This window comes from Cydia splendana, chromosome 25, assembly GCF_910591565.1.
Source record: "Cydia splendana chromosome 25, ilCydSple1.2, whole genome shotgun sequence".
Lineage (NCBI taxonomy): Eukaryota > Metazoa > Arthropoda > Insecta > Lepidoptera > Tortricidae > Cydia > Cydia splendana.
Window position 1 is genome coordinate 4,657,519 of NC_085984.1, and position 6,000 is coordinate 4,663,518.

Here is a 6,000-nt window from a genome sequence, read left to right on the forward strand (position 1 = left end):
AGTGAGTAGGAATCTGAAAACAAAAAATATATTTGTAAAGCTACACTTATTACGTTTAAGAAAATATATAGTTTATTATACAAAACTGTTGTTACATGGGAGATAAAAAATAATATTGAGCGTGGGCCAGAGTGATCTCAGTACAAAATATTATTAATGTGGGAAAGTTACTTATAATTTGTTCTACAATCGTTTATTTTTTTAGTTTTTCGTAAATAACTCGTAAACGGTAGCCCACAGCAAAAAAATATCTTTTACGTAAATAATCTGTTTCAGATTTCTTATAAAATAAGTGCTACTTTTTTTCGCTAAGATCAATATTTAAAAAAATATTGAAGGGAGAAAATAAATACTAAGGTCCCCTTTTTTAGTCATTCGTAAATAACTCGTAAAGGATAGGATAACACATGAATAATTAGCATAAAATTTTCTACAAAAAAGGTTATTCAAACTTTTTCGCTAGGATCAATATTTAAAAAGGGGACCTTAGAATTTATTTTCTCTCTTTAATATCGTTTTTAATATTGATCCTAGCGAAAAAGTTTGAATTACCTTTTTTGTAGGAAATTTTATGTAAATTATTCATGTACTAAAAATTTTTTTGCTATTGGCCATCGTTTACGAGTTATTTACGAATGACTAAAAAAGGGGACCTAAGTATTTATTTTCTCCCTTCAATATTTTTTTTAATATTGATGGTAGCGAAAAACAGTAGTACTTATTTTATAAGAAATCTGGAACAGATTATTTACGTAAAAGATATTTTTTTGCTGTGGGCTACCGTTTACGAGTTATTTATGAAAAACAAGAAAAACAAACGATTGTAGAACAAATTATAAGTAACTTTCCCACATTCATAATATTTTGTATTGAGATCACTCTGACCCACGCTTAATATTATTTTTTATCTCCCATTTATCAACAGTTTTGTATATTAAACTGTATATTTTCTTAAACGTAATAAGTGTAGCTTTACGACTGTATTTTTTGTTTTCAGATTCCAGCTACAATTTAAAAAAAAATTGGTAATTATGAAAAAATCAAAAATACGTTTTTTAGTCTTTTCTACTTAATGCTTTTTTTTTGTTAGAAAGTGCATTGTTTTTGTTCTAAAACTAGATTCCTCATCCTTAATTTATCCTAAAATGATAGATTACATGCCCTAATAGGTATAGTTTTGGAGAAATGTTGCTCCAAGTGAAGCGCGGCAGCGTCGAACTTCCCCCCCCCCCCCACTAAATGAGAGGTGGCTCTCGACGGCTCCCGGTCTGTATCTGCTCAAGACCAGCTACGAATCAACTGTGCCAAGTTTCAGCGCATAGTCTCAAAGTGCAAGGTCCCCATACAACGGTGTGCAGTAACAAACCAGCTAATACAGGGTCAACCAAAAACGCGAGCGCAGCGAGCGCGAATTTTTTGTTGACAATATCGCAAGGCCGGGTACCGATCTTCACCTGGGCCTAAACATCCGAAGTGCCCCAGTGAGGCGAACTTCCATGCGAAGTCAAAGCCGTGCTTCAGGCTTCAGGATAAGTAGTTGAGCACAGACTCCAACCAATGTCCATTGTATTAAAAGCGAGATATTTCCTTGAGCGCTGGTGGCCTAGCGGTAAGAGCGTGCGACTTTCAATCCGAAGGTCGCAAGGTACAAACCCCGGCTCGTACGAATGAGTTTTTCGGAACTTATATACGAAAAATCATTTGATATTTACTATTTACTTTTCGGTGAAGGAAAAACATAGTGAGGAAGCCGGACTAGTGCCGATAAGGCCTAGTTTACTCTCTGGGTTCAAAGGTGAGTCTGATGGCAGTCGCTTTCGTAAAAACTAGTGCCTACGCCAATTCTTGGGATTAGTTATCAATTGGACCCCAGGCTCCCATGAGCCGTGGCAAAAATTCCGGGATTAGGCGAGGAAGATGATGAGTTTTCTTATTATTCCTTTGCCCTGGCCCAGTAACATGCGACAGTGTGCTATCTCATTTACTCCGATACAATTAGACAGTGTGCGCGTTATAGGTATTAACAGCCTCTTAAGACTGCGTCGACCGTCTAGTAGCGCCCTCATTAGTGGAATTGTGTTTTATAATAAACCAATTAATTTCTGTACCTATACATGAATATGTAGGTACATATTAATATTGTTGTCCTACTTATTCCCCAATTTGTGGTCTTTGTCACATAGTTTAGTTTCATAGTACGAAGTACCATTTCGTAAGTTTCGGCCCGGCCGAAAGGTTCGGCCGTTTTTTGGCCGAAACCGAAACTACAACCGAAACATGATTTTTTGGCCGAAACTGGCCGAAACCGAAACCGAAACCGAACCTTCGGTCGGACACTACTTTTCTACTTTATGTAATTTTTTTGTTAGAAAGTGCATTGTTTTGGTTCCAAAAAAAAATTCCTCATCCTTAATTTATCCGAAAATGATATATCACATGCCCTAATAGGTACAGTTTTAGAGAAATGTTGCTCCAAGTGAAGCGCGGCGGCGTCGAACTTCCCCCCTCCCCCCCCCCCCCCACTAAATGAGACGTGGCTCTCGAGGTCTCCCGGTCTTTATCTGCTCATGACCAGGTAAGAATTAACTGTGCCAAGTTTCAGCGCATAGTCACAAAGTGCAAGGTGTCGTGCACTAACAAACTAGCTATATCTACATGTTGATTTGACTGGTGAATGAATAGAGTTAGACCAAGAAAATTATGCAATTATTTTGATAGCATACGCAGTGCAACTAGTGCAAATGTTATTTATACTTACGTCATAATTTCATGGAAGTTTTGACGTTTAAAATAACACTTGCACTGCGTGTGTTATCAAAATCGTTGCAGAATTATCTTGGTCTAACTCTAGTAAATTTCTTAAAAAACTGATCAAGTAACATCAATTTCAAGGACATTGGGTGTTGACAGCCCCATAATATGTGTGTAAAGGCGGTTTTATAACATTTTTTCAACGATTTTAACAAGTCTACAAAAGGTTCGGTTTCGGTTTCGGTTTCGGCCGAAACTAGAGCCAAAGCCGAACATTCGGTTTCGGTTTCGGTTTCGGCAAAAAAACATGTTTCGGTCGGACACTAGTTTTTTGACGTGAAACGTAGGTGAACGTCTTTAAAAACCCGTAGAGGGGCTCGGATCAAAAACCGATGTAACGAAAAAGTGTTATGGCGCGGCGGCTTATATCTCCGAAACTATAATACCTACAAACATAGTTTTGATATAGATATAAAGAAGAAAGTAGCCATTACTCGGAAGAGCACGTGCCGCTGACATAAATGGCGCTGATTCTGCGCTAGACACGACGTATTCGGAGCTAAAATGACCCCTATTTTCAGTGTTCATTTAGTAATGACTCATCAGCCCATTAACCGATTTCGGTAATATTGGTGTCATTTGATAGATCTTATTTTATTTTAATGAAATATGTGTAAACTAAAGCACGCGGAATTATAATAAGCTGATAAAAAATAAAAATGTGACCGTTTTTACAGAATTTTTATCACTGCTCTTGTTTGAGGCCATCGTGTGCGAAAATTAAGGCACAAAACTGACGCAAAATACCTGAAGTAGTAAGATAAAGCAAAAACGGTTCTTTACATACCACTTTTACCGTAGTAAAACATGCTAATCTCCTCAAATAATGCATTAGAATCTATAGCGGCGCGGCGGCGCGAGTTACTTTGATAGAACACATAGTACGTATGACGGCTGCTTGACAATCTCGAATTCCTATCTTAGTTGGGTACTCTCTGATGTACCTATGGGTAAAACATATTTTAGAAAAGGTCACTTCTGTGGACAATACTATAAAAGGTAACGACTCTGGTACATTATATATATATCCCGTTTTTTTCTCATTTGAGTCTCAAGTACTGAAAAAAATAATTCCGCCTGTGAAGGTTCTGCGTAAAAACTTGCTTTTAGATTCTCTTAAATTTGAGATGGCTACAGGAAAGACACGAACGAGTTTGCTATAAAACGTGTATTACCGGAATAAAATATCTATTCTCGTAATTTTGGTGTGGAAGCACCCAGGAGGTCAGTTCTAAACACAGGTCAATAGTACATGTGTCTAGTTAAATGCGAAAGCCGAGCTCCGCGTAGGGCCGAAGGCCTTCGGCCTTCGCATTTAGACACTTGTGCTATTGCTCTGTGCTAAAACACTGACATCCGGGACGCTACGGGCCTTCGGCCCTACGCGGAGCTCGGCCTTCGGCCTTCGCATTTAGACACTTGTACTATTGTTTTTTATTAAAGCACTAACATCCTGGACGCTTCGGGCCTTCGGCTCTACGCGGAGCTCGGCCTTCGGCCTTCGCATTGAGACACTTATACTATTGCTCTGTGCTAAAGCACTGACATTCTGGACGCTTCGGGCCTTCGGCCCTACGCGGAGCTCGGCCTTCGGCCTTCGCATTTAAACACTTGTAGGGGAGACCGAGGTGAGTTGTGACAGAGGAGAGTTGTGACATCGTCGATTTTTTGGAATCTATTAACTAAAAACTAGGTCGCAACAGTGTGCGTTTCTTAGCTCGTAACTTGAACTAACAAACGCACACTGTTGCGACCTAGTAGTTTCTAGTTCCCTCCCTCATTACGCTCAGGATTCAATGTACGCCCTTGACGGAAATATATCATTTTGATCCCTTGTAACACAAACTACTATTGATATACTTACCGGTCGCTTTTCGGTTAAGACGAAACGGGAGCTGAGCTAAAAGTCAATTTTGAGATTTCAAGCTGAATATACCCGTCGCTCTGACGGGGCGTGAGAGACTGTATTTGTGTGTGTAATGCACGCACACAGATGCGTACGCTTGCACCCGCGCGCGCCTCATTGCCGACAATTTGCAATGTTATTTTTCGTGCGTTAGGTACTGCCACGAGGCGTTCACTTATTACTTACTGTGTTGCGATTGAATTTTTTGACCCGGCTTACGTTTACGGAACTCGATAATCTTTCTACTACTGTGACTTGGCTTTGTTTACTTGACTTTGCTGATCAGCTTATTGTTTTGGACTCCGTGAGTTGTGGTTACCTATTGGACCGCACGCAATTCATCTACCTTTATTCAAGTAATTAAGCGTAATTAGCCGAAACCTTTATAAGAGTGTAATTCATAAGAAGTACATAAGATATAATTTATGTACTGGTTTGCTGTTAGCTTTTAATTGTATCACTTTACATATATGTTACTCAAATAACTAACACGGTTACACTGTTGTAAGAACATTATTTTTCAGGTAGGCCTTATTATACCTACTATAGGCCTTATTTCATTTATTTCATTTATTTATTGCATAGTCATGAACATAAATTACATAATAAGATGTTACAGTTAAGTTGGCCAATTCATGACACCCTGTTAGGGCACACAACATTTAACTTACTAGCTAATACCTATTAAACATTTCATTATAATATATTTACCGTATAATTAGCGTGTATAAGAAAAACAAAAGTCTAATAATAGTAACATTGTAAAAGTCAACAAAAGATAAATTAAATAACATTCCATACATTAAGTTTTTAGCAATAGTCAAAGTAATATAAAAACATTTCATGCAATAATTTAAAATTCAATGTCACAATAAATAATAATAAAATAAGAATTATAAATGCTATACTTGTTTATATAAAGCAATGATGTCAAATATTAATAATCGAATTTAAGCTTACTTCCTAGTACCTTACCTATTACCTCCTAGTACCTTAGTAGTAGTAGTACTACTACGGAAATTGATTCAAAGACTCAAGACTGACTTAAGTGGCAGTAGGGTGTAGGGTTTTTTCTAGGCTTAATGAGTTCGCTGAAGCTTATTTTTTATACTTAGCGCACAGAACCACTAGTTTAACAGTATCAGCTCTAACCACATGTCACCATTTTGTCCTTTACGTAACAAACTCAGGGGCCCAGAATATCCGATGTACCTATCAAATCAAGGTTCTGTACCAAATAAGGCCCGGTTATTATAGTTCGTTATTTTTTAGCATTAGAAAGA